This window comes from Mauremys mutica, chromosome 6 (genome assembly GCF_020497125.1).
Source record: "Mauremys mutica isolate MM-2020 ecotype Southern chromosome 6, ASM2049712v1, whole genome shotgun sequence".
Classification (NCBI taxonomy): domain Eukaryota; kingdom Metazoa; phylum Chordata; order Testudines; family Geoemydidae; genus Mauremys; species Mauremys mutica.
The window spans coordinates 79,890,596-79,909,534 of NC_059077.1; the positions used below are offsets into that span (position 1 = coordinate 79,890,596).

Below are 18,939 nucleotides of genomic sequence, written 5' to 3' on the forward strand. Positions count from 1 at the left end.
TAACATTTATAACACACAAGGATAACAATGTCCAAATATTTCTAGCCATTAGATATCTATATCTGTGAGTTGTGTGTGGATTGAGGTTCATATCTAGTCCATAGAATTCTTTAATACTACCTTTGATGCTGTTGTAAATTTGTTGTAAATTGGGGTAGTTACAGAGGTGCTATAAATCCATACTTTTTTTTTCCCCCACTTTGAAAACAAAAACTTACATTTTTACAGTATTTTTAACAAGTATGATGGATTTCAAACATCAGTAAGTCAATTCTCATTTCTCATCTTCATATTTTTGACACATGACATATGATTGCTAGTAACTTTCCTGTGCCTAGGCATTTAGATTATATTGTTAATTTCGTTCGGGATTCCCTTTGTTTTCATTGTCTACTATAAAAGTGAGTTTTTATTCACAATAAGCCCAAGGAAAGGAAAAAGGGGAAATTATCCAGAAGTTGAAGAACATAGTAGCTGTTTAATAATATGCAGTTTAGGAGAGTAATTGAAACTTAGCCATGCAAACTGGAATGACTAATTTTTCTATTTATTACACAAAATCCCTGGGATCCTTAATGATCACAAGTGGTCAAGAGTTTGATTTTATATCTCATCCAACAGATGGCACTTCCTCACAATGCCCCTTAACATCATGCTGGAACATAGTTCAGTACTGATTCAGGGGAAAGAGTGACCTCCATAGGATCCACAATACATTTCGTATACTGGGCTTTCCTTGGAGGGCTGACAGCATTATGTATGAAAGCCTAAGGCAGTATGTTTGCAGACTTCACCCAACGTTTCTCCACCCACCTCACAGCCTGCAAGTCACCGTCACTCCCCCGCCCACCCAAAGTCTGGTTTCCCTGCTCTCACTGGCAATAAAGCTACCTTTATTAGGTGGTAGATAGAGATCTTACTCTTGACCCAACATAGCTCCTGACCACTTCCATCCTCTTTGATCGCTTTAAGTACTATGCTGTTTCTGACTCCAGTATCACCTAACTTCTATTGCAAAATGTCTAATTACTCTTTATTTGTCTCTGCCTTTGTACTTCAAACTCTTAGATACTCCTTTCTTGGGTACCAAAAACTTTCCTTATTGCACAGCATGCTGTCCTTTGCACCTCTGATAGACTTTCAGAATGTAACAATCGATAACCCTTACAGCAAGTTCCATTTTCACCATTTCCATTTCGCCTCAACACTTACTCTGCCTCCATACTTTTGAGATAAAAATCATCTTGTTTGTGAGGTACCCTTCCTGTGCATTTTCACATTTTAAAGTAGCTGAGTTTCATTACATTTGCCCTTAACTTTGAATTGCCTGGTTTTCTTGTGGTTGTTTCTAAGCTGTAAATGTTCCTATAAGCCTTTAAAAAAAATCAGTTAAGATACTGATGTGGATTCTTAAAAACATAACTCCAATTTAATTAAGTTGTGGTCTGAGAATAGGACATACTATATGCTGACTCTTATACAGAAGGAGATCTTTGAACAGGGTGACCAGACAGCAAGTGTGAAAAATCGAGATGGGGTGAGGGGTTAAAGGAGCCTATCTAAGAAAAAGCCCCAAATATCGGGACTATCCTTATAAAATAAAATCAAGACATCTGGTCACCCTATCTTAGAACCACTAGTTATATTTTGGACCCAAAGTTCCTCTTTACTGATAACCATGGGAGCTTTGCTATGGACATCATTGAGAGCAGGCAGGAACGGGTTTAAGGTAACCTTGAAATTGGCTTAAAAATAATGATATGTTAAAAAAAATGGTTTCTTTTGTTTTTGCCTTCTGGTCTTTGAGCCTTTTGGTTTCACATTGTCAAGCTTTTCTCTGCAAGCACGTGGGCTAGAAACTTCCTTTTTATTTTAAGTGAAAGTTGAGATTCTCATGCAATCAGATGACTCCAGGAGATGGGGATTTAAAAAGAAATAGCAAATATCAGAAGAGTTGGCAACACTGACCCTCCCACCAATAGGGTGAGTAGATACCTTGAAAAAAAACCAAGAATTTCCCACCCCCTTTTTTTTTTTTTTTTTTTTTTTTTTTTAAAAAGAGCTCTCCTGGCATCCCAGTTTGGGTTATAAAAAGTGGGACTGGTTTTGACATTTATAAAGCTGCTTCAGTGCCACTCCTAGTGCTTTTGTGCTGAGGCTGAGGCGAGGAGAGAGAGGAGCAGAACCTCCCTCCCTCCTTTGATCCCAAAATTCTTCCACTTGAATCTTCACCTCCCCATGACTGTTGGACTCTTCCCATCTCCCACAACCCTTTGACAGGTGTTGGTTTGAAAATCATGTCATCCTAATCAGGTTCTTTAAGTAAAATAAGTTATTGAAAAATTGCCTGGCATTTGTGCCTCACATAGTGAGTGTCCCCTTGATTATATCTTTTTTTCAGTGGGGCGGGAGTAGGAACCTACATTTCCTTTTACATTTAGTTTAAAATATTACTTCTGCTTTTTTAAAAACAAATCACATATTTAGTGGTTATTAAATCATCCTTTTGCCACCTGCCTAGAGAATACTTATGCTGCCATGAAGCAGCCAGTGCCTCTGGCAGAAAGATGCCCTCTATGAAATCAAACATTTCATCTGTGACACAAATTGCATCGTTTGGATAGAAGGATGATCCCTTATAGGCAAACTGATTTTCAATGCATGGTACCCACTCTCTGCCAGCTTCAAAAATTAGGACCTGATGGGGATTTGCTAATGCTGAATTCAAAGCATTTGAGTTATTTCTGGTGGACTGTCTTGTAGACTGGCTACTCGTCAATGCACAGGAAAATCTCATTCATGTGCAAGTATTGAAAACAAGTATACCAAATATGCCTGCACCACAGAGATGTGTAATGGGTTTGATACTAGACCCAGTACATAGCTTGAGTAAATGGGGTGGAAAAGGAACAGGATTTGCCTCTACTTGCACACACAGAACTCCTATTGACTCCAACTGATGTTGTGTGTTCACAACTACAGAATAGTAATGATGTTTATTAACTCTTATTCTATTATCAAGCTGACAATACTGACAAAGCTTGTATTGGGGAGCACAGTTATATAATCAGTTCATGGCGCCAACAGCCAACCTTAATGCTTAAAGAATTATTGAACTAAATTACAGTATATGCAAGCAAGGATTTTTATGGTACCTGGTGTCCATTTTTTGTTATGAATTCAGTTTCACTGTAGGAAAAAAACGTGTTTTCTAAAATTGTTAATTTCATACACTGAATAATACTAGTATTATTGTATTGTGTATTGTAAAGTCTGAGAACATATATACAATTATGGGCCTAATTGTACCACTAACTTCAAAAAGAGCAAGTTCAGGCTGACTGGGCCTGATTGAAAACCTCATTTAAACCCATAGTGAGTATATGTGGCATAAACTCATATTTTAAGATTTTAAATAACAAAGACAAATGTTTGCCCAAGGCTGAATCTGAATATATAATATACCAGGGGTAGGCAACCTATAGCATGTGTGCCATCTTCGGCACACGAGCTGATTTTCAGTGGCACTCACACTGCCCGGGTCCTGGCCACCAGTCCAGGGAGCTCTGCTTTTTAATTTAATTTTAAATGAAGCTTCTTAAACATTTTAAAAGCCTTATTTACTTTACATACAACAATAGTTTAGTTATATATTATAAACTTATAGACAGAGACCTTCTAAAAATGTTAAAACGTATTATTGGCATGTGAAACCTTAAATTAGAGTGAATAAATGAAGATTCGGCACACATCAATTCTGAAAGGTTGCTGACCTCTGTAATATACTATAGTCCCAGAGAGAACTTTTCAAGGCAAGTTTAGTTTAATACACTTAATTCTATGATACAGCAAGCACTTGGAGGCAGAACACTATAGAGAACTGTACAAAAACAATATGAACATAAAAACATAAGAATGGCCATACTGGGTCAGACCAAAGGTCCATCTAGCCCAGTATCCTGTCTTCCAACAGTGACCAAAGCCAGGTGCCCCAGAGGGAATGAACAGGACAAGTGATCATCAAGCAATCCATCCCCAGTTGCCCATTCCCAGCTTCTGGCAAACAGGCTAGGGACACCATTCCTGCACAGCCTGGCTAATAGCTATTGATGGACCTATCCTCCACGGATTTATCTAGTTCCCTGTTATAGTCTTGGCCTTCACAACATGGAGTTCCACAGGTTGACTAGGCATTGTGTGAAAAAAAGAGACTTGTTTATTTTAAACCTGCTGCCTATTAATTTCATTTGGTGGCCCCCAGTTCTTGTGTTATGAGAAGGAGTAAACAACACTTCCTTATTTACTTTCTCCACACCAGTCATGATTTTATAGATTTCTATCATATCCTCCCTTAGTCATCTCTTTTCCAAGTGGAAAAGTCCCAGTCTTATTAATCTCTCCACATACGGCAGCCATTCCATACCCCTAATCATTTTTGTTGCCCTTTTCTAAACCTTTTCCAATTTCAATATATCCTTTTTGAGATGGGGTGACCACATCTGCACACAGTATTCAAGATGTGGGTGTACCATGAATCTATACAGAGGCAATATGATGTTTTCTATCTTATTAGCTCTCTCTTTCTTAATGATTCCCAACATTCTATTCGCTTTTTTATTGCCCCATCACACTGAGTGGATGTTTTCAGAGAACTATTCACAGTGACTCCAAGATCTCTTTCTTGAGTGGTAACAACTAATTTAGACCCCATTATTTTATATGTATAGTTGGGATTATGTTTTCCAATGTGCATTACTTTGCATGGACCAGATAGTCCAGATGAAGTTGCACATGATAGGAGGAGACAATACAAGGAGCTTTTCTGCAGCTTACTAAGGGGCTAATCAGAATTCCATGGGGAAGCATAGTCCCTTCTCCATTCTCATGCCCCTGTGCTCACTGGTCGCTTGAAAAAGAGGTAGAACCACAGTTGCATCATTGCACTGTCCAGCAGAGCCATCTACATGTAGAGAAGGAAGTATGCTGCATCATTCTCAGTCGCTGCCCCACTGGTGTGTGCTCCCTGAGAACCCTCAGGAAGAAATCTTGCTGACTAGATTTTATCCTGGATTCTCTGGCTGCTGTATGGCCTCTTTGCACCCCTTCTAGTATGCTTAATGATGCCTGGTTTGCCATGTTTGAACCCATCTGATTTCTGGTCATACTTTGGTATAAAGTGAAGTTTGTCCTCTGCTGTTTTCTATGCCTTATGTTTAGGCACAATTTATCAAAAATGTAAAGTACAGTAGCACAGAAAAGAAAAAAAGCAGCAACTGAAAAAAGATACAAGTAAAGAGAAATGCTAACACAAACAGTGAAAATAAAACAACATAGCTGGGTTGTTAAACATAGAAACAAAAAGAAGCTATTACAGCAGAGCAGCGTGAACTGTGAAATGAACTTGCAGAATTGGGAAAAGCAGTTTAGGAATTAAACAAGAACTTTCTCAGTACATCTGCAAGGAGAAACACTAAAAATAACTAACTGTCTATCCAATGCCCTGGATATTTTCAGGACCAGTGATGCAGTGGCAGTAAATATGTCAGTGATGGAGCTTATTCTCCTTTTAGATGAGATCAGGATTGTAATCCCGAGGCCATTATGACAAACCAGTAAGGATAAAATACAAATCAAACTTAAACCCCAATCTTTTATTGAAGTTAACTTTAAATAAAATTTATTTAATTCCTGGGTTCATGCAGGAGAAGAATCTGAAGTACTGGAATGCTGTGGGAGAGGAACACTCAATTTCCAGAAAGGCTAACCTTGCCTAAAGATTTTCAGCCTGATTCCCAAACAAAAGAAATAGCCACAATGCTGAGCACCTCCTTACAGTGCTATGCATCCTTAACTCCCACAGTTTGCAACTGGTGTTGTGGCTGCTTGGCCTCATTCAGGATTGACTCAGCATCTTGCAGGCACAGGCCCTAAATTTGGATATGTATGCATACCATCCCTTCAAATACTGGGTTTGACTCATCCCCATTTATGACATTCTAGCATGGGCTCCAGGAGACTAGCTACCCCTCTGAACTCAAACGTATCAACTCTGGAAGCTGAGGCTTCCTAGAAAGGGGGATCTCACCAGAAACAAAACAAGAGATGGGAGAAAATACAAGCCCTCCCTCAAAATGAGAGGTCCTCCAGCAAAAGCTGAACATCTGCTTACTTGAAAAAGAATTGTGCAAGGGTATCACAGTGGGTGACATGCATGCACCACCTTATTTAAATGTAGGCCAAGGGCAAAATTAGTGGTGAATCATTTAAAATTATTTAGTGCTACAAGGGTCATTTAGAAAAATTTGGTTGGAATAACAATCGCATTTCTTATAATAATACACTGTCCTATCTGGCTCAGCAGAGGGTTTCACAGCATCTTTTAAACTAGTAGTTTCAGGCTGAGATGTTCAAAGTTGCCTAAAGAATTTTGACTCCCATTCCCCTACTCAGCTTTGAACATCTGAGACTTAAATTCAGTTCTAAAAACCCTAAACATAAATAATAGCGTTCGCCTTAAATAAAGAGCTATTATCAACCACCATAACCATGTATTCTTAAAATAAGAAGGCTTAAATCACACACTATTTCATCCATTGCACTGAAACTTGCTGTTAAACTATTTTCTAAAGTGTATTTTTCTTCTTTGGGTAGTCTCTCAGACCACATCAAGCGAGATTAATACTAAACTAGACAGGCATCTAAATGGGCACTTTGCTCATTTTGGGCCCATTTTATTGTCCTTACACTCTGAGAATTACCTTGCTCTGTGAATAGTCATATTTGACTAAGATGCAACTCAATGCAAATACAAGTAGCAGAATCAGGCCCTTTCCTCATTCAGACAGATGTCACTGGACACAAGATCTATACTGATAAACACAATTTGCAGTATCTTATTTAAAAGTAAGTGCAAAACTAAGATGGGATTTTCACAAACAAGTTAGTCTGCCTTCTCATCTCCTAGGACAGAAAGGATTACAGTACACTGAAAAGCTTCTCCATCAATGTTCCTGGTAAACTTTGCTGAAGTATACTGAGTTAGTCTAATTTTTCTAAGATTAAGGTATCAACAGGAAACAGGTGAGATTAACCCTCACTGGTGTAGAAAGGATGTGATTTACATTTCCCCTATGTTCATGCAGACAGTCATGCTGGCAGACAAGTTCAGACCCAAAGGAAAAGGTTCCACCAAGAAAGAGCCAAAGAAAAAATAATAAAAATGTTGCTAATAGAGGATGTTATTCTGGCTAACAGTTAGTCAGATTGTGAACATTAAGGATTGGTTTCTTAAGCAAAGCCCACATAATGGCTTCCGTAAGAGAAGCTATCAACTTGCCTCCCTAAAAGAGGCATTTACACTTTCCTCCAACTGTGGAGCCAGTTCTTCCTGGCTGGCCTTCAACCAACCAGGACACAGATCTGAAGGACATGTTGTGGAATAAAAGGCTTCTAACCACTCCTAATACTTCAGTGTGTCACTAGTCTAAACTATTCTAGAGAAGATCTAGTTTTGTGTCGTCCAGACACTATTCTGTATCCACAGAACAAAAAGCTCAGCTAAAGCTGCTGAAATTTATTCGCTTTACTTTATGAGGCAATAAAAATAGTCTCACAATGGGAGGAAAATTTCTCTTGATAAAGGCCCCTTTCTCGGCAGAAAGAGGATGCACCTGGCCCCAAAGTGTTCTGGGCCAATGGGCAATTTGTCTCTAGTTTTTGTATTGCTGTTGCTAAAAGAAGCTGCCAGATTGGGAAAATATTTGGTAGCCAAAAGTGTTCTCTTGTGCTGTCTTCTCAGCAATATTAGCTATTGTATTGCAAAGTGATCTGAATGTAAATGACTGTACAGTGCCCACTACATCAGGTATGGAAGAATGACTAATACTGGTACCACTGAGGTTCATTATATCCTAGCTGCTGGATCTGGATCAGAGTATTATGATTACCTGACACCCGTTAGATCTCCATATCCCTATAGCTTCTAAAATATTCGCTAATATCTATGATACCAGCTGCTCTTGTTTTCCAAGCTGCTCTTGTTCCCTCATCCTCTAATCCATGCCACTCAGAACATCTTCACCACTGATTGGCTGGTCACTTGCTTTTTCTTTCTCCTGGGCTTATGATGGTTCTTTTGGTTGCCTGCCCTTGAGGTCAATGAGAGTTGCTGGAACACCAGGTCTGGTTACTTACTGACTTCACTGTCAGTGCAGCTTGACACTTGCCAGAAAAAAGCCAATATAGGAATTTGCTTCTAGAGTACTGATGTTATGGCCATTTGCCTTTTGTTGGGCATGGGATGCCTCTACTAAACAGTATTCATGCCTACTGTTGCTGCTACACACAAAAATATCCAGTGGGTACTATAGTGGAAACTGTTCCCTCCTCTTATGGCACATTTTTCTGTATCACTTCTCTGGGGATTTTTATGTCCATCAGACCCTTACTATTCTTTCTGTCCACTCATCAAGTCCAGTTTACCCAGGCATTGCATGACACACAAAGCCCCCGTCAGAACTGAGAATAAAAGATTTACCTGCCACTCCAAAAGTTCCCTCCTTACCAATCACTTTTTCCATACATGGCTTCTTGGCACCCTGACAACCTCAGACCAGGACTCTATTTTAAACAAAAATTGGTCATATGATAAAAATGACATATTTCCTGTCAATGTATTAGACATTCCCTTGATCTAAAAGAAAGCTAACCCAGTTATCTGATTTACAAAAATAATTGCCACATGCTACTATCTGTTTTACAGACCTCCTAGCAAAAGGCATCCTATTGAATTCACATATCTGCTTTGATGTGCAGTAAAATTTTCCTTTTTAACTCAAGCACATACTGCATTAATTGCCCATTATCTTCTTTGAAATGTATCATATGTAACAAGGCTTAGATGTTGGAGGAGATTTTCTATTCAAAAGTTCTTCCCACCATATCAAAATCATCCTTTTAATTGCGTGAAATAAACGGTCTCAGTTCACACATCAATGATCAAGGGCCACATTTTCAAAAGTGGGAGTACTGAAATGCACAAGAGCTCGAAGATCATGTACCTGCACTGGTGAGTGCAAATCAAACTACTGCACATTTTCCTGATCTTTACAGATAAAACTCCCACACTGGATTTTTAATTTAAATGTTGCTATATCAGAATATAGTACAACTTTGAAAAACCATCTGTACTTTGTGCCAAATTCTACTCTCAATTCACTAATTTAAATTAAAAGTAACTCTAGAGAGTCAGTTTCCCAGGGCTGCCCAGAGGGGGGGGCAAGTGGGGCAATTTGCCCCAGGCCCTGCAGGGGCCCCCACGCGAATGCTCCGGCCCCACCCCCATCTCTGCCTTCCCCCATCCCCTCGTGCCTCAGTGCGCCGCGTTCAGGAGAAGCCCTGGACAGAGCTAAAGCAGCATGGCTCAGGCGGGGCCTGAGTCCTCCCCGCTTGGAGCTGCGTGGTAAGGGGGCGGGGCTGCTCCTGCACATGGTGAGCTGAGACTCCAGGAGCAGGGGGAGGCAGGGGTAAGCAGCATGGCAGGGGACTGGGGTCAGGGGGGTTGGATAAGGGGCAGGGAGTCCCAGGGACAGTCAGGGCACAGGGAGTGGACAGAGTTTCTGGGAGGGCAGTCAGGGGACGGAGAATGGGGGGTTGGATCATGGGCATTCTGGGGGTTTGTCAGGACTCGGCGGGGGGTGGGGGTGGATAAGGGTTGGGGCAGTCAGGGAACAGGGGGAGGGGGGCGGTCCTGAGGTGGTGGTTGGGAAGTCTAGGGGTGGTGGTGAGGGGACAAGGAGCAGGATGGGTCGGGGATTCTGAGGGGGGCAGTTGGGGGGCAGGAAGTGGATGGGGGTCAGATAGGGGGGGCAGGGCCAGGCTGTTTGGGGAGGCACAGCCTTCCCTACCCTAAAGTTCATTCAGCAGTTTGAGGCTTGCAGACAGCTATTTAACACAAAGAGCCAAGCTGTTATCTTTTCCATGGGGGAGGGATCACATGAGAATAGCAATATCCTACACCACCTACCTCCTTCCCAACCCTACCAAGGGAGACCTCCCCCATCCCCTGGATTCCCCGAGATTCCAGAGGAGTTAATTCAGTGGTTCTCAAACTTTTGTACTGGTGACCCCTTTCACATAACAAACCTCTGAGTGTGACCCCCCTTATAAATTAAAAACACTTTTTAATATATTTAACACTATTATAAATGCTGGAGGCAAAGCAGGGTTTGAGATGGAGGCTGACACCTCGTGACCCCCAGAGGGGTCCCGACCCCCAGTTTGAGAACCCCTGGGTTAATTTAATTTTAGCACCCTGTGTCCATTCACATGCATGTGTTATTTTGAGCATTTCAGTTTTCACAACATAAGCTCATCCCAGATTCTGGAACAAGCTCAAATGCTCAGTTTGTGGAGTATGTACGTAAGATATACCAAAGACAAACCCACAGTAACCGCCTCCAGTTTGTGAGGGACCCCATGGAGCCAGTCTCTAGGAAACAGATACATTCATGGAGGTTAAGTCCATTAATGGCTATTAGCCAGGATGGGTGAGGAATGGTGTCCCTAGCCTCTGTTTGTCAGAGGGTGGAGATAGATGGCAGGAGAGAGATCACTTGATCATTACCTGTTAGGTTCACTCCCTCTGGGGCACCTGGCATTGGCCACTGTCGGTAGACAGGATACTGGGCTGGATGGACCTTTGGTCTGACCCAGTATGGCCGTTCTTATGTTCTAAGCTAAATGAACCCAAAGTTATGGAGACAGATATGAGTCAAGGAAGTCAGCAAAGTATCAGAAACCTGGAAAAATCTCTGACTGGATGGGCTCAGGCGTTTGGTCACAAGCTGAGGTTGTTCAAAAGTTTTGAATTTTTTTTAAACAGAATTTTTTTTATTGTCTCTTTAAACAAACACAGCAAGCAGCAAATATTTGGCCACACACTTCTGAAACCACAAATCATGTTCATGTTTGGCAGACTAATTTCAGCTTTTCAATTAAAAAAAACACAACAAATTTTAAAGGAAAGCAGATATTGTCCATGATTTTTTTCTGCTTTTTAAAAACCCCTAGTTTTCAATCCAAAAAAAAGTTGACGGAAAATATTTGTCCAACCCTTTTAATGAGCTTTAGTGTCTTTTAGCACTAGCTGATGCTGTGAACCAGTGATATCTTGTAAAGGTGACTTGAAAAGAAGTTCTCTCAAAACTGGATTTGTGCCGAGATGCGGAAGGTTTCTAAATGTGTATTTTTCCCAGGGCTGCCGGGGGGCGGGAGGGGGGGGGGAAAGTGGGGCAATTTGCCTTGGGTGCCGCAGGGGCCTCCATGAGAATATAGTATTCTATAGTACTGCAACTTTTTTTTAATGGAAGGGGCCCCTGAAATTGCTTTGCCCCAGGCCCCTTGACTCCTCTGGGTGGCCCCGCAGTTTCCCTCTGTGACATCATTTTACATTGACAGTAATTCCATCAAAGTCAATGGAGTCCCTCTTGATTTAAATTTGTGTAAATGAGAGCAGAATCTGATTTCTTTACTCAGTGGTGTAATTTTAAATTAACTACCTTAAAGTCTGAATCTGCTCTCAGTTACATAATTTTAAGCGGAGAGGAACTCCACTTACTTCCAAAGGACTGTGTAGATGAGGTCAGAATATGGATCTTGATTGTAGTCTTATCTCACTTACCCCAGCAACTTAAAACAACACGTAACCCAGGGGATTAAAAAAGAATGTGTATGTGTGGGGGAAAGAAAGCACTGCTAATTGTGATGAATCTGTACTGTGAGGCAAAGGTTTTAATGCAGTTTTTTAAAAGGTTTAGGAAATGCTTCTGTACTTTATAATCCTTAAGTATTTGTACAATTCTATAATACTCATTTCCCTGGTACACTTTTTATTCTTACACTTCCTGCCATTATTGCACCTGCTTCCCCAACCTATCTCCACCCACACTGGGGGTTCGTGACAGGGTAAGCTGCATTACCAATCTAAGAGCTGCTTCACTACAACAGGCTGAATTTTCATATTGCAATGGTACAAATCTCACCGCTTTGCAAAAGGATACAAACATACAGCGGCAAAAGTACAGGCCAAATGAAATCACGTGCAGTTATACAAAAATGCAAACCATAAAGTTAAAACGCTTTTTCTTCTCTATGCTTTTTTGCAGCACTCATCTAGTCAATTTGACTAGATGGACAGGAAGTTATAGACTATTTTTAACTTTGGAATGTGAACAATAATCAAAAGAGGCTAAAAACTTTATAATGTAACTTCATTCTACTGCAGTAGGTGATATTTTGTATCAAATGTATGTATATTTCTCCATAATATTATAGTGAGATCTGGATTGATCTCTCTGCCCTACAGAAGCACAACTTGCACCTCCCTGTAACAACAATGCCTCATATACTCTTAGTGGATTCACCCCCAAGGAGGCAAACTTTAGTTTCCACTAAGGTTAAAACATCACGATAATGAATTGTTGCAATTGCTCACTTAAAATTACAAAAAGTCTGGGAATGCAAAAAATGAGGGGTTCAAGTGCAACATTAATTCAGCTATGAAGTACACATAGTATTTTGTCTTTGTTTTTTTCCCCTCATTAAATGCATATCTTCTTTGCGTTGTAAGGTGTAAATAATAAAAACATATATAATATGAGCAAGTTAACATTGTTGGAAGCTTAACTCCCGCATTTTATTTCTGTAATTTTAACTATACCTTTGCAACAAAATATCTGTTTGCATTTCCAAAATTATAATACTAACAAAACCAGTAATAATTGCTCAGCGTATTCCTCAAGTGTTCCACTATGTAGATAGCAGACTAACAGACGTTTTGCAGCATGAGCTTTCATCCGACGAAGTGGGTATTCACCCACGAAAGCTCATGCTGCAAAACGTCTGTTAGTCTATAAGGTGCCACAGGATTCTTTGCTGCTTTTACAGATCCAGACTAACACGGCTACCCCTCTGATACTTGACACTATGTAGATAGTGTGCAGGGTCTGATCCTGCAAAGCTTAATCACATGATTTGTCTTTACTTACACGAGTAATCAGTGGGACTACTCATATACCAAAAGAGAAGAGAGGATTTTCAATAACTGTAAAGGTGAGACTTTTAAAAAGATGTTCTTGTTATTTCAAATGAAAATAGGAGTTGTAAACTGAAAAATATTGTTATAAGAAAAGATATTTCACATTACAACTAAAAGACCTGACTCTGCAAACCCTTGTCCATGTGAGAGAAGTCTTACCTCACACAACTAGATCCATTGACTTACATGGGATCAACAACTCACACTGATAAGATATTACAGGATCAGGCCAAAACTGAATAAATGATCATTTGAGCTAGACCTGATGAGATAAGTTTCTAAGGCCTGATCCTGAGAGGTTTTAAGCACTTTGGCCCCAATTCACAAAGTACTTGAGTAGCCTCATTGAAACCCTTGACTAATTAATTATGCAGGGGTCAGTTCTTTGCTCAGTTACACCAGTGTGTAAATATGGAATATTCCATTGCTATTAGTGAAGTTACTTCAGTCAAATGAGGGAAATTGATCTATAATATACCATTAACAGTCACATATTTTCTAAGGGCCAAATTTTGCTCTCTCAGTTACGATAGTAGCTATATTCATTTTCTTTACTTCACTGGGGTTACTCTGAATTTAAATGAGTGCAAATGGAGGAAGTATTTGGCTTAGTCACTCCCTGTGTTCCTCTGCCTCTAGGGCCTGATCCAAAGCCCAGTGATATCAGTGGGAGTCTTTCTAATAACTTTATTAGGTTTTGAATCAGTCTGCAGATCAACTAATTAGGCACACTTACAAAAATCAAAATTAACAAATAACATTCTCAAACAGCATCAGACTCATACATGAATATCATTGCCAAGTTTTATCTTAATGCAATATATCATATCAGCATTTGGAAGGGAAAAGAAAAATTTTATTTGCCTTAAAAAAAAAAATCTAAAACTTGCATCCTCTGCCTTCAACAGCAGTTTTACCATTGACTATAGTGGGAGCAAGAGTAGGCACTTCCATAGCAAATGCAAAGAGAAAAAAGGAATCAAATGCATCAGTGCCATTATAGTGTAGTCACTAAAGTTAAAAACATTATAATGTTAGTACCACTCTTAACATTTTTTTGGCTCCTAGTACTTTTTAAAAGACACCTATTAACTGCTTCCAAAAATAACTCACACACACACACTTTAGATCAAATTCTGCTCTCAGTTACATTAGTACAACCATGATGACTTGAAAATAGAAATGTAACTGAGTAAAATTTACATCTTTGATTTTGCTGGGCTTTAATATTTTTAGTAGAAACAAAACCTGAAAGCTTTATAAAATACAGTTATGGATTTTAATGATTTCTTCAACTGAACATGAAAATAAGAGCAAATATTAGTTTAGTCATTCTGATCTTCCTAAAATGGTTTAAAGACATTTATTCCAAGTTGTTTTATCTATTCAAGATGAGGCCTTCCTCCTAACCTTCCTCTCCACAAAAAAACTGTCAGAAAATAAAAACACTCATGTCTCAAGACTGATAAATGCAGAAATAAGGAAGCTTAAGCTTAACGAATGGCTGAGAAAGGAAAGCGTCATAGTTCCTGTAAAAGTACCCACTCCAAGTGCTCTCAGGCTGTAACAGTTTATGGCCCTGATATTCTTATCAGATCAGTGCAGGGTCAATGCACGTGGATCAGACTTCACATTTAGGTCCAAAGGTCCAGGACATTAAAATACTTTGTACATGGATGGCTTGCAAGACAAAGCCCAAAATAAAGGATATTAACAAAAATTATGAGTGAAAATGTAAATGGCTTGTTGAATTATGGGAAAAAAATTGTCATAAGAGGGAGATGCTTTCCAAAATTACCTTATAATTAAACCAAATTAGCAAATGTGATTTGGGGCTTGATCCTGGTCCACTGAAGTCAGTAGTATTTGCGCCTAAGAAAGAAATGCTGGATTGGCCCCAAAATTGGCCTGACATACCACTGCTATACTCCTCCAGTTTTATGTTACTGAGACTATTAAAGTCAATGGAGTTTCACTTGTGTAAAACTGAAATAAATAGTGGTGACTGCATCCAATTCATTTCAGTGTGTCTAATAATATTCTGCCAAAAAATCAAAGACATTTGACAAAAAAAAAGTTAGGCTTTAAAACCCTGAATTAATATATTGTATTTAGCATCCCTGTAACTTCATCCCATGCAAACCGTGAGCATTGTTTGTTATGTTTACTGAACAAATCAGTTTTACATTCATGTATCTAACTATGCTCATTTACTCAAATACTGGTTTGTGTTGATTTTAAAGACAGTTGTAATTTACAGAGTTTTTTGTTTGCTTTCAAACTAGTACATTTCATTTGTTTTCATAGTAAGCAGTTTAGTGGGATATGCCTCCTTATATTACTTTTTGGTGTAAATTTGTTTCCTTACGAATTTAGTAAGTTTTTTTTTAAAAAAGTGTCAGTAATAATTTTATTTGACTGCCTAATTTGTATTTTTGATTTGCCGTTGTATGGTGTGTATTTTTCCCCTGTATCATTTACTCCACTGTTTTTCAAATTATACATAAAAAAATAAGCATGGGATTAACAAAGAAACCTAGTTGGCCAAATTTGGCTTTTAGGCGTGAAGGAAATTTAAATGTTATTTTAGGGATGGGCCCAAACAAAATTGCAGATTTGAACACCTCAGACCTTGGCACGCGAAGGTGTGGGGGGCATGAATGTGAATTTTGCAACTTGAGGCCCCTCTCTATTAAATGTTGTTTCTTGATGCAACCCAACGTGCTTGGAACGGGGCAAAATATCCTCCCAAGCTGTATCTAAAGGGTGTAAGGAGATGCGACGGGCAGTTAGCTATAAAGCACCTTGAAAGCGAAGGCGGAAGAAACCGATCCATGCACTGGGTTTGCTCACCCCGTGCGTGTCCCTTTCCTAACGCGTTACTGACAATTGCAGCCCAGTCTAGCCGCGAAGCTTCCCCGCTCTCAGATCACAAAAGGGACAACCCGTGTCTTTGCTGGCGGAGCCCCGGACTCCCGAGCGTGCCCCAGCCAGCGCGTCCCGTCCAGGGCTCCCTCACCTGCCGCAGCGAGCAGGCAGCGGCGCTTACCTAGGCACGGCGAACGGGGAGCGCCGCGGGCTGTCAATCCGCAGGGATCCTGGCGGGGGGGAGGGAAAACCTCCCTGGGTGCGGCGCCCTTCCCCGGCTGAGCGAGGCGGCTGGTGGCCGCGGGCAAGCTGCGGCTGAGCCCCCCCCAGCGAGGCTGCCGGAGCGTCCACACCTCAGCGGGGCGGGTCCCCCGGGGGGACACCCCCAGCCCAGGAGCAGCGCGGAGGGAAGCCGAGGGGCGGAGGCAGCAGCCGCTGTGCCCTGCTGCGGGGGTCCCGGCTCGGCTCCAGCGCGCTGCCTCCCGAACCTGCGTTCAGCGAAACCTTCGCTTCCTCATTTTCTGCGGCAGCCTCGGCTACTTCCTCCTAGCCTGGTTTCAGCTCACACACTTCCTCATTGGGCAGGACCGCAGCTGCTCCCCCTTTCATTTGCTTAACAGCCTTGACAAGTTCAGGGAGGCCACCGGCTTCCCCAGCCAGGATGCACCAGCTCGGCGTTGGGTCGCTGTGCCGCAGCTGTCTTCTTCTCCCTTTCCTGTCTGCAGCCTCTGATCCGTCCCTGTGAAACACTTCCCACAATTCCACACCTCCCTCTCTTGCCTTTCCCCCAGGCCAGTTTCATCAGGGAGCTGCAAAATAATCCTTCCCACTTTCCTTTCTGGTCCAAAAGAGTTCAGGGGGAACCCGCCCACGCTGGGTTTCATAGAATTAAAAAAAAAAAAAAAAAAAGACTGGAAGTGACTTGGAGAGGTTATAAAGTCCAGCCCCCTTGGCTGACGCAAGGCCAAATAAACCTAGACCATCCCTGACAGCTGTCTAACTTGTTCTTAAAAACCTCCAGTGAGAGAAATTCCACCACCTCCTGAGATAACCTTTTCCTGTGCTTACCTAGCCTTATCCTTAGAAAGTGTTTCCTAATATCCAATCTAACTCTCTTTTACTGGACATCCAGCCCATTACCTCATCTTACCTTCAGTGGGCATGGAGAGCAGTTGATAACCAGCCTATTCATAACTGCCCTTAATGTATCTGAAGATTCTTAGCAGGTGTCCATCCGCAGCCTCTTCTCTAGAAGAAACATGCCCTATTCTTTCCGTCTTTCCTGTTTTCCAAACTTCTTATTCTTTTTGTTACTTTCCTCTGGACTCTCTCCAGAGTGTTCACAGCTTTCTGAAGGTGTGGTGTGGTGCCAGAAACTGGATATGATACTCCAGCTGAGGCTTCACTAGTGCCAAGTAGAGTGGAACAATTACCTCCTGGGTCTTACAAATGACACTCCTATTCTGACATCCCAGAATGATATTAGCCTTTTATGCAACTGCATCATGTTGTTGATTCATATTCAGGGTGTGTTTTATGTGGTCTACATGAAATTATTATAACATGGGTGCACAACTATTTGGAAAAGTGTACCCAAAGAGTAATTATGGGGTACAGTGGGGGCTGTTCATTACAATTCAATATTTGCATTAATAATGAAGCAGAGTACACTTATAAAAATTTGAAAATGACAAAGGTAGGAGGAATTGTAAATATTTTTGCAAGATTAGAATTCAAAGTGAGCTTGATACATTGGAGAATTGGTCTGAAATCAATGAAATTTAATAAAGACAAGTTCAAAGTACTGCACTAAGGCCTGGTCTACACTGGGGGGGGGGGGTGTCGAACTAAGGTACGCAAGTTCAGCTACGCGAATAACGTAGCTGAACTCGAACTACCTTAGTTCGAACTAATCACCCGTCCAGACGCCGCGGGATCAAAGTCCGCGGCTCCCCCGTCAACTCCGCCACCGCCGTTCGCAGTGGTGGAGTTCCGGAGTCGACAGGAGCGTGTTCGGAGCGCTCTGAGAAGTAGAACGCTACCCGCCGACCCGGGCGGGTAGTGTAGACGTACCCTAAGAAAAAAAATGTCCAAATACCAAATGGGGAATAACTGGCTAGGCAATGGTATTGCAGAACTGGATTAAATCATATCTTTTAAAACTGCCTGCTCTTCTCTTGAGAACTCCAAGCAATGGTGAGTCCACCACCTCTTTGGGTGAGCTATTCCAATGTTTAATTATCCTCAGAGCTAAGAAATTGTACCTTATTTCAACGCTGAATTTGTCTAACTTCAGCTTCTAGCCCTTGAATTTGTTACGCCTTTGTCAACAAGAATGAAGCACACCCACTATCAGATATGTTTTATGTGTAAGTGCCTAGACACATTGATTAAGTCACCTCTCAACATTCTCTGTGATAAGCTCTTCAAGCTTTGTAATGTGAGGCTTGATTTCCAACCTTTAGATCTCTTTTGTGGCCTTTGAACTTTCCACAGTGTTTCCATATCCTTCTTGAAATGGGGGTACCAGAACTAGACACAGTTTTCCAGTAGTGATTTACCAATGCTGTGTACAGAGCAAGATCATTTCCCTACTTCATCCCCCTTTTTATACATCTAAAGATTGCATTAGTATTATACGGAGTTCATGCTCAGGCATTGTATACAATGACTCCCAAAGTCCTTCTCCGAGTCACTGCTTTCCAAGACAACCTCCCTGCCTGTCAGTGTAGCCTGCATTCCTTGTTCCCAGCTGTATTACCTTGCATTTATCGGTGACCATTTAACTAGGCTATTCAGACCACTCTCTAACAGTAACCTTCCTGCAGGTGAAAGCTCCTTGGGAAGCTCAGAGGTTTCTTCAACCTTTCACACTTGCTAGTGGAGGGAACAGGTTCTTATTTTCTATATAGGAATCTACTTACTCTTTTCTTATCACAATATGGAAGAAAAACCTTACAAACCTTAGAGCCTGA

General features: G+C 41.1%; 1 protein-coding gene across 3 annotated transcripts in view; it reads right to left on the reverse strand.

The window, feature by feature from the left end:
- SYK (spleen associated tyrosine kinase) overlaps positions 1-18,939 on the reverse strand; it is an 86,449-nt gene that overhangs the window by 61,265 nt on the left and 6,245 nt on the right. Inside the window, exon 1 of one of the 3 annotated variants that reach the window (XM_045021348.1) lies at positions 16,453-16,672. The exons of 1 other annotated variant lie outside the window; for it this stretch is intronic. The gene's annotated coding sequence lies outside the window, so the exon portion shown is untranslated. Of the gene's footprint in view, positions 1-16,145; positions 16,673-18,939 lie in introns of those variants that run through there. One more of the 3 variants, XM_045021345.1, reaches the window with a different exon arrangement.